This window comes from Gavialis gangeticus, unplaced genomic scaffold (assembly GCF_001723915.1).
Source record: "Gavialis gangeticus isolate Ggan-Ray unplaced genomic scaffold, GavGan_comp1, whole genome shotgun sequence".
Taxonomy (NCBI): domain Eukaryota; kingdom Metazoa; phylum Chordata; order Crocodylia; family Gavialidae; genus Gavialis; species Gavialis gangeticus.
In genome coordinates this window covers 808,608-819,772 of record NW_017728980.1, presented here as the reverse complement: position 1 = coordinate 819,772, position 11,165 = coordinate 808,608, and positions in this window count along the sequence as shown.

Sequence of the window (11,165 nt, the reverse complement as noted above, 5' to 3'; positions counted from 1 at the left end):
TTCAGCCAGGCATTTATCCTTCCCCAGGAACTGCATGGCCTTTCTGCAGTAATACTCTCACTGTGAGCAGCAGGGTCCAGACACGTGTTTCCCTCCTTGCAGTGCCTGAACCTTGAGCACATTCATCTTGGGCCATCTCTGCTGCTTCCACCACGGCTAGTAGTCTTGTAAGACCAGACTGGTTGACGGAGCTTGGCTCCCCACTGCGACCTAACACAAGCACAACTCCTTGCCATGCTGCAGACTCGCACAAAGAACAGTTTGGATTGGGCTGTGAGACAGGAATAAGATTCAGAGCAGAGAACCTGATTTTGGTTCTTCCTACCTATGACCCAGGACACCCAAGCGCCCTGGAATAAAGGGATATGGTACTTGGTAGGTACAGAGCATCCTAGTCTGGGATGGGTTCTTATCCTTGGCCAGAGACCATATTGCTCCAAAGTGGGTGGAAGGAAGGTAGCTGGCAAAGTGGAGTGTCCTGGCTGGCCAGTTGTAAGCATGACTTGTGAGCCCATCCTTGCCCTAGGAGAATTTCTTGTCAGCTTCCTTCTTTCTCAACAAAAGCCTCTGAAGTCTCTTTAGGTATGTCTACACCATGTCATTCACATTCCTGGGGAGCATCCTTCCCAGAGCCAAATCATCAGGGCTAGGGACAGAAACTACACGTAAGCCAGGACAAGTTACTTGAAACCGGTTCATATCTGTAATGCAACAGAAGTTCAATACACACAAACCACTTTCAAAATGGCAGAAACCAATTTAAGGTAAACCTGGATGGATGTAGTATCAGACTTAACTGATTAAGATTAAATCGGTTTATTGAACTTCTGTCCCAGATCCCCTCTGGATTCAAGTTAACTCACAGTCCCTCAGCATCCCAGGATGCTTTGCATCCCCCCTGCACCCCCGCCACTGGCAGGGTGGGCAGGCTAGCTGTAGCCCAAATGGTCAGCTCCAACCGAGCAGGGAGGTGGGTTCTAGCACCTCCCAGCTTCTGGCCTGAGACACTGCAGGCATGTGGTTGCATTTCTGGAATCAAAAGTGAATATCTGTTTACTTGCTTATTGTTTCAATCTACGCAGCTTAGGCTAACCTGTGAAGATTGAATTGGTTCAGCACAGGGCTTTTTCAATGTCTGTACTTAGCTTAGATGCACAGCCTTGTGGCTGGCAGCAATGGATGGGCTCAGGGTCCAGTTGGATTTCTCCAATTACTGCCCTGTGGAGTAAGGGACTGGCCCACAGTCTTAAATCTGACCAGTATTCTGCTGTTCTGTTCCTGTTCCTGACAGGGTGTCTCCCCACCTCATTCCCAGCCAACCCCATCCTCCAGGCTGTTCCAATGGGTACGGGACCTGCAACCCAAGTGAGGGCTAGCCACTTCATTACAATAACAATTCCCTTCCCCAGTCACTGTACTGGAAATGACTGAGGGTTCAAGGCCTTTGTTCCTGGCCTGCAGAGCTCCCAAAGAGAAACTCGGATCGCCCCTCAGAGTGTCTCATAATGAAAACAGCAGGCAGCAGAGCAAACCATTATGAGAGCTCTCTTCTTCCCAGCATCCTGCCAAATCCTCCTTAGCATGGACTTTCAGGGGCTGGCTCTGCTCTGACCTTCAGTGCCCTGTGAGCCCCGGCTAGGTGAAACTCTCCAGTGCTGGAGGTCTCCTCTGTACTCAGGGTTGCGCGCCAGCAGGAGTTGGTGATTTACTGCTCTGGTATTATCAGCTTTGCATCGTCTACCCGAGTCTGATGCTTAAAGCATCTCTGGGCACAAAGCAGTGTTATAAAGACAAGGGAGTAGTCTCTGTCAAACAAGTGCCCTCACAGCTTCTGAGGCTGTTAGCCAACCCTATCGCAGTGTTCATTACCAGGCAGCATGGTCCACTGGTCAGAGCAGCGGACTGGTAGTCGCAGCTCCAGTGTCCCATTCTGATTTTGCTTCAAGTTGTTCTGTGAGCCCGTGCAAATCTCTGTCCCATTCTGACTTGCTTTCCCCTACTGAAACCTACTTCTCGGGGGGGTTCTGGGTCTGCATTAGCCATATTAATACACAGGCAATATTGTTTCACCCTTGAGTGCCAGATACCTCAGTTTCCAAGAGATCTGGTAGGTCTGCAGAAGCCGGTCTAGACTTCAGCTCACTGCACTGGCTAACCCTCTGTAGAACAGGGTCAGAGGCAAAAGCATTCCAGTAACTCCAGCTACATTGAGACACATTCTGCTCGTACAATTCATTGTCCTGTATTGTACTTCAGAGTGGTCTGGAGATGTTGTGTCTGCCTCCAGCTGGTTCCTTCCTGCCTGCAATATAGTAACTCATGCTGCAGTCCAGAGAAGCAGAGCCCTGGAGCTAAGAAGGTGAAGGGTGAAACTTGTTACTGAGAACCTTTCTGCCTCCAGCATCTGGAATATTTCAGCTGCAGGAATGTGTCCCGGGCATCTTTTTCTAAATTTCTCCAACAATAGGGCTCTGAGCCCTTGATGCTTGTAAAAAAGCACTTCATATGTATACTGTACATTAAGGAAAGGGCCGGCATGTATGAAATATCACCTGATATGTTATCGCACCAGAGTGATCAGCTAAAAGCTTTTAAGGAGTGGAATGAAATGTCATTTGCAGGCAGTATTTGGCAGTGCAGTGCTGCATGGGGTAAGGGCTGTTTGCCAGGCCTTTTTTACGGTGCTGTGGGGATCCAGGGCAGGCTACAGGGGGCAGATTGTACTCATCTGTGCAGGAGCGTTCGCTTGGAAGATTACTCAGAGGCATTTTGATGCTCCATGGGCCTGGCCATGCAATGTGCTGGTGCCTCCACCTTGGGTTGTACGCTAATGCAGAATGACCCCTGGTAGAAACGTGCCGGAGGGGGCTTTACCTGCATCTTGCAGATGAAGAAGCTAAGGCACAGAGGAACAAAGGGGGATCCAGTACTAGGCCCCTGGCCTCTTGCTTAAGCCATATCTGCCTCAAACCTTGCAGTCATTTTGGGAGTATTCTTTTACTCTTATTAAGTGAAGTGTGTCTATTATGGCTGCTACAAGAATAACAGGAAATTTGGGGTAGAAAAAGGAAATTAGGGCCTGCCCTTGCCCTCTGGAAAATAGCCTGGATTGTTTCATATACTGGGCACATATGCATATGCAATTAATGTGCATGAATAAAATCCAGAGCTTATTGCTCCGGGGTTCTTTGCTTTCAAGTGCACCATTTGAATGTGCACCTAGGAACAAGAACTCTAGAGCATGTTACTCTGGAGTTTTTGTCAGAGCAGCATGGGCTGGCAGGGGACAAATACAATATCATGCTGCCAAACATTGGGGATAGTATTGCCTAGTGCACAGTGCAGAAGGTTGGGGCTCAGAAGACTTAGGGTTTCCATTCCCAGGCCTATCCCTGGCCTGCTGTGTAACCTTGGGCAGATCACTTTACCTTTCAGTGCCTCAGTTTCTCCTATGCAACTTTGTGGTGATGTTATGGGCCTATAGATGATGACATCATTCTGTGGATGAAAAGAGCTAGAAGTTCTCATGAATCTAAACCCAGGCTCCTGTCATGACAGCCTCCTTTCTTGGGCTCCAACGTTGTAATGCACCCTGAAGCTGGTCCACTTTGTACGGCTCCAGGTTCTGCATGGGCCTGTCCTACCACACAGGGGCCTGAGAACAACCTGGCACCCAACAAGCAGTCGGCATCACTTGAAAGCCTACATGTGCTCTCCCTCTGCCAGAGTTAATGGGTGCAGTCAGGGCAATCACTTTTGCCATTACGGTGTGTTCTGCTTCTCCAATCGGACATCACTCCGGTTGCGGTCTTGTAGCATGTACACCATTTCAAGAGCCTCTGCTCAGAATCCAGAGCTGGCAGAGGAGTGGTGCCTCCAGTATTGCTTAATAGATTGACAAGGATGCAGCAACCCCAGGCTCAAACATGTACATTGCTAGCTACTGCAGTCCAGCCTGTGGTTCCCAGGATGTGCTTCTGCATACCTGCAACTAGAATTGTGCTTGTGTGTATGAATGGAAGACTTCCTTATGTGCACAGGCGTGAGGCTAGCCCTGCTGACTATTCCTGCTCCACTTAAGAAGAGGCTGAGACATATCTCAGGTTGGAGATTGCTCTAGTCTTCAGCGAGACTCAGCTGAGCTTCTGTAGACAGATGTGTGTCTCCAGGCCAAACAGTCCCAGGATGCACCTGGCAAGAGGGAGGCTCTAGTGAGATTGTAGGGTCTAGTAGTTAGAGCAGGGGCTTGGAAGCTGAAAGTACCAAGTTCTAATTTAGCCTCTACCCTTGACTAGCCATCCACTCCCTGCCTTGCACTGTGCTTTGGTTTCCCTGTCTGTACAATGGGCATGATGCTGCTGACCCAAGTCAAAAGTGGAAGAGTTTATTATTTAATATTTGGCCAGAGCACCTTGAAAGGCCAGAATGGTGAAGGGTATCATCCCCACTTATTTCTTATTCCTCAGAAATACCTGGCAAGCATGTAAATAAAAATATTGGCCCAAAATCATCTCCAGTGCAGACAGGGGATATGCACCAGCAATGAGCGTGGCCCCACAGGGTTTTAGAGCCATGATAAATCTTCCAGCTGAAGTACTTTGGTACGGTATGAAAGCAGCTATGTTTTCTTAGGCACCAATGATTTGACTGATATGGCTTTTATTGCTACCACAGAAGCCGTTAGCACGTAAATGTTACATTAGGGTTTTATAGACCTTGCTGTCTCCGATATTAACCTTAATATATCTAGAGAGGATTTGAAAAGGTGGCACCTCCAGAAATGAAAGCCTGTTGCTTGCAGAAAATATTCCGCATGTCATATTTTTAAAACCTAAAGAGAGGCTGAACTGATAGATCTCTTGACCCCATAAACACGGCCCCCACCACCACCTCTCTGCCCAATAGCAAGGCAGAATATAAGTTTCAATCATTAAGCTATCAGATCTCTCCCCTAAGAATGCCATAATGTAACAGGCAGCGAGCCAGCAATAATATTCCTGTTCCCAGTGGAAATGCTGAAACCCTTTCATTTTGGAGGGTCCTCAGACATGCTCGCCCTTACAGGTCATGAAACACAAAACTCCACATACAAGCCCCAGGAGAACATCGTGGCCATGGAGGGCTTTGGCAGGGGGAGGGGCCTGGAAATTCATGTCTCCCGCTTACAATCTGCTGAAACGTTACAGCTCGCTCTCAGGAGTGACAAAGTGACCTGTCCGTAGTGAACAAAGGCCATGTCACCAGGCGGTTTTACGTGCACCGCGTATGGGGCGTGGCGGGCACCCTGTGGCCAAGCCGGCCCTGCCAAGGCCGTTCCCAGAGGCAGGGGAGCGAGACAGGGCAATGGGGAGCGCAGAGTAGTGGCATTGTCGTGCCTCCCCCGGCCGCCCCATGCTGCTCCAGCCCGGCAATTTGCAACTGATTATTTTGTTTGTGTGTGTGTAAAGCCCGCCCCCTCTGCTGGCTAATTAAAAAGTGGCCTTGTGAGGCAGCATGCTTTTAAATTGCTAAGGATGGCAGGCCGGCCCCTCAACAAAAAAATCATTAATTCTAGAGTGACAGTGTTTCTTTAAGAGGCCCCCATCGTACAGGACGGGGTCGGATCGAGCTGATTATAGACTCCTGTTCTCATCAATCTTGCTCTCCCCAGGAAGGTAACGGAAACACTGCCACAAACTCTAACTCGCTCCATTGCTTGGCTTGGCTGGGGCTGGGCGCTTTCTCAGGCTCCTTGTTTCTCCTAGGGAGGGGTGGAGGGGGAGCCAGTTTGGGACATACAGGACCAAATGCAGGGAGAGGCAAGCTGACTGTTGGGAGCAGCTTTCTGTGCAAAAAACCCTCAGGCAGGGACACTGCTGTTATTCAGCCACGCTGATCAGGTCCTGCAGGATTATCCCAGAGCAGGGTGTGAGATATCAAAGTTGGAGGAGCAGGGCCATGTCAGCTCTGCTTTGTGGGATTCACTCCCATGAATGCATGAAAGGCTCCCTGTACAAACTGCATTAGATGCGCTCCAAATGTTCATTCCCAATTGGTCACGCTCTGACCCGCAGCTGCATTCCCTGGCTGGAGGAGTGAAAGATGCACTGTCGCTTTGTTCTGCCAAAATCAGTGCTTGGAACCATGACAGAACGATCATATTACTGAAATAGAGGGTCATCCGGAGAAAAATTATCCTCGCTATGACTCGAGGGGGCATGTCCCTCCTTGGAAGGACAAAGCACTTGCGTACCTGCTCGCTTTCTATTGGGACACACTAGATGAGTCCTGGGTGGAAAACAAAGGGCTCCAACTTGGGCGCAATGCTGGACAGCAGTGCTGCACTCCCAGCCCCTGTGTGACAGGCTGGTTCTCTGACAATCCATTGCAGACCAGTCACCTTTGCTCCCCATGGTAGGAGGGAGCTTTGTGAGAGCCTGAACATGGACTTTATTTGAATGGGCAATGGCAGGTTAAAAAAATCATGGGCCAGATTCCCCCATTTGCTCCAGCTGCGCTGCCCTGCCCTGACCCCATTCTGGACACACAAAGCGTCTGTATTGGAGTGTCCTGGTGAACATGCCTCCATAGAGTTCTTTCAGAGCAAGCTGTCTCTCTATAACCACGCCAGAGATATTACACTGGACAGGCTTACAAATCAAACTCTGCGCTAAGTCGGTTTGTTTTGACCTGCACAGGGTGAGTCAAATGGAGTTTGCTTCCTTTTTACCGGAGGGTGTCATTGTGTAGTCACTGTGGCCACCGGTGGTCCCTTAGAGGGGAGCTGCCATCAATCCTGCAGCAGAGAGCTCTTGCCTTGGAGAAATGCATCACATAACCTGTGAATGCCCCTCAGATCTCTCCTCTTGAGCAGTGAGCCCCCATTGGTATAAGACCAAGTGATGAGTCTCTTAGAAGCAGGGTAAAGACAGAGTCCCGTCAGTAGGGCAACATTGCATGTCTGGGCACAATCAGCCCCAGATAGCCCTCAGTAAGGTAACATCCGTTGTAGAACTAGGCTCTAGTAGAAGAAAAGTGTGCAACCCAGGAAAAGAAAAGTTAAAAGATAAATCTCTAAAGGGGTGACAAAAACACTGGCCCCAAATGCAGCTGTTTGAAGAGACTGGCTTTCTGACAACCCCAAAAGGCTGAAGAATTTCCATGAGATTCTCTAAAATCCCCACTCGACAGATATTTGAAAGCAAATAAATGAGCATTTTAGTAAATAAAAGTCACTCGCTAGTCCCCTAACATGGCAGCATGCTGCTAGTGCCTAAAACAAGGAAAGGGCATGTCTGAAACCTTTGGAGACCCTCACTAAGAAGGCAAGTGTTAACCTTCAGTGCTATGGGAGGCTGTTAGCCTTCCTGGAGTACCTAAAAGGAGATGCCAGCCAACAGCAGGAGACTGAGGGGCATGATATGCTGTAGTGTAACAAGGTCAGTCAGACAAGGGAAGGAAAGGTCTGCTCCTGATGAGGGCTGCAATATGAATTTTGTTATAGGCTCACTTTGCTCTGGGGATTGGGGTGCATGGCCAGAAAATGTCTGAGAGCATTAATACAGAACTAAGTCCTTGAGATGGGACCCTCATCACTTTGTGGTGCTGTGATGTGTTTGTTCTGTTTTAGCGCTGGCTGTCAGCTTTAACAAAAACAGGACACCCAAGAAATCACAGTACCCAGAAAAATAGTCCAGTCTAATACACCAGAGGAAAATGGAGGCCCCATTCCAAGAGAGTGGAGTAGTCCCTTCAGCATCCCCCCTTGGGTCTGTTACTGCCACTAAGTCCACTGCTTTTAGAAAGAAGAACATGTCTAGTGGGGTTTACCATTTTGTGTGCTTTGAGGCAGACATAGCTGCTGTCTGGGCACTTTTAGTCTAACTCTAAACAGAGAGAAGCAGGGATGACCTGAATGCTTGCAAACTCCCATGACTTCCAGACCCCATGTTGGGCCACTAACATTTGTCCTGATATCATAGATGGGCTTCAAGCTGTAAAATCTGATTCCAGGCCCAAACATTTCCCAAATTCCAGATATTTCCATCCCAGGTTTTGGTTGGGATCTGGTTCCAGTGGTGCAGCTGAATGCACGAAGGCTTCAGAGAAGCCTTGATATTTCAAAACTGAATGAGGGGCGTTGCAATTTGCCAGGAAACGAAAGGAACTTCAATTATAAGGGATGGTGGAAACAAGCTATGTGGCAAGGCAGATCAGAGTAACTTCTTTGTGGGATGAGAGTTTCCCAGAGACTGGCTGCAAACACAGGGCTTAGGGCACTGATTGGTTTCAGGGAATGTCTGGATATTTGGGAGCAGAAACGAAAAGAAAGGCAACACAGTGATGAGTGAATATGGGCCTGGGAGGGTGGAGTGGGACAGGGCTTTGTGCAGGCACAGGACTCACTGTAAGAGCAGAGCTGGACACTGGGATGAGGGAGCTGCCTTCTGTTCCTATTACGTTCAGGCAAATGGGAATTTATGCAAATTTTTGGTAAATAAACAGGATTGCATTGAAGTAATATCTGACTCCCCTAACCAGTGAGGCAATAATATATATAACTATCTACAACTGACATAAATATTAGTCATTGTATGTTCTTTGCTGAGTGAGGTTGTAGTCATATGACAAAGTTTATTCTATGAAGCCACAAGGGCAATAGACTTGTTTAACCCGGAGGCAGACATCGGAGCACATTCTGGGTGCAAAGACAGTTTTGTGCACTGTCAATAACAAGTCATGGACCCATGGTGCAGAGAGGTATAGAACGAATTGGGGTAATTTAAACACGCCCATAAACCTTCTGTGCTGGGAAGTCCCAGGATTCTCAACAGACACCTGTGAAATAGATCTCATTCTGAGTTGCTGAGTTCATCAGAAAGAGAACATGGAATACAGGGTGGGGAGGGTGAAAACTTTGGCTTTATTTCAGGTGAACTGACTCTCCAAACTATGTAGGGAGGCAAAAGTACCACTATTTTTTAGACCACTGGGATGACGGAATTTTGAACAGGTCAAACATGGAAAAAGTTTTTTATAGGCCTGGCTGGAAATTTTATGTCAGAGCTGTTTTACAGATGATTGAGCAAAAAATGTTATAATATTGTCTATGTTCCACATAAAATGTCAGTTTTTCATTGAAAATAAGAACATCTAAAAACATTTTGACCACAACCCAATTTTCCTTATTTTACAGTGTTGCCAGGGTGCCTCAGCAGAGTTACAATTGACCTGCCTCATTTCTGCTTTCTTCTACTTGACTGCTATTGCAAGCCAGCCTTCCATTTGCATGATGTACTCTGGTTTGGGACTTCTATAATGTTACATTATAGTCTAATGGCCTATAGAAGAGAAAGAGAGCTTGAAGCACCTAAACTAGAATTCATAATGAGGTATTATGGCAGAATTTTAAAATGTCAATAGGTCAGGCTTTCAGTGTTCACAGTTTAGTTTTGGCTGAAATTTGCTGGGTTTTGTCAGATTTTTTGTGAAAGCAGGGATTGTAATTTCTTCTGAAAAAAACTGAATTCAGATTAAAACTTTAAAAAAAGTAAAATCAGACTGGAGATCTAATAAGAAAACCTCTGAGGGAGCAGAGACTAAGAGGTGTGAGGATGTGGGATGGTGTCATACCAATGATCACAAATCACTAGGAAACAGCATTATTGACCTACTGCTCCCTGCAGTGACGGTGATGTTAAAAAACAGCTCAACTCTGAAGTCAAGTTAGGTTCTTCAGAGACATTTCAATGTGGCTGGAGCCCACTGTCTAAATTAGATGCAAATTCATTCAACCATCTCTGTGAAACCAAGTCTCATCTACATAGTCAATAGGGTGCCAAGGCTCAACCCCAAAAAGGCGGTGGGAAGTAGCCCTCCAGTCCTCTCCCTCCCATCCCACAGATGTTATATGGGCAGGTTGTTCTGTTATCTGAGCAATGTATTGTTCCTTCGGGTGCTAGAATGAAAGCTCCAGTACTTGCTTTTCTTTGTTATTCTGCTGTCATAGTAATTTTATTTTTTCAACTGTTGCACATTACAATCATAAAACAATTAAAACAAAAAGAAAACCCCAAACAAACAATAACCTCAAAAAACCTTGGCTGAAATTTGTGTTGCTCTTGTGAGAAAGTGTCCAGGAAAAGTCTGGGGGGATTTGTCAACACCCTTTCGGAAAGAGACAGCCAAGTAGCTGGGCTCAACTTTACTGCACAAGGGGTGACTCTTTGTGCTGACCTACATGAATTCTGGAAAGACAAGTGGAAAGTAAATCCAAGTGAACTCTTCCCACAGGCGAAAAAAATGAGAGCAGAGAGAAGGACCTGGACACTTACAATATTTAAACAAGAACTCAAGTTAGGGAATGTTAGGCCAGGAGACTGGTTGCCAGTCAAGCTCTGAAAATGAATAAGATACAAGAAGGTTGAAGATGAATGCTGAACCCAAGAGAAAATTTGGGAATGTTTAATCCTATTCCCAAGTGCTGTTGAGTTGAGGTTAGTACAAACCATGGGTAACACCAAGGGATTCCTGGAAGCTGAGTCACACCATGTAAAGTGTTCAGTACAATGCTAACATACCACCCATGTCCCTCTTGAGCCCTCATTTGACTTTGCATACAAGTAAATTTCACCCTAAACCTCTCAGGCCATGTCCAGGGCCAACAATAATGCCCTCAAGCACATCATATTGCTTCAGGAGGGCTCCTTCCTAACCCAGAAGCAGTGAGGCTGTGATGCTATAGGTGGGCTAATTAGCATGATGTAGACATGACAGTAATTTCCCCTTCGTTAAAGGAGAGTAATAATACAACCTACTGCCCACTCAACCAGCTGCGTGATAACATGCACATAACAGCGAATCACCCATCTGCATACACGTGTCAGCTCCACAAAACTAGCCCACATATCTGCTATCACAGGCCAAATTACCAAAATCAGTCACTGAGTGGGAATCCCATAAAGACAAAGGAGCAGGAAGGTGGAAAAGTGCCTGCATGGTGAGATCATGACAATCTCACATTTTGTGTTTGAGTGATTTCATTGTTCCTAACTCAACATTTGAGTTTCTGTAGCATGCATCACCATGGAAATGGAGCTGGTAGATATACTAGATGATTGAATCACTGGTCCAGGTGCCAGTCCCAGAACAGCTCATGTGTAGGACTGGTAATTAGAAGTGACCAG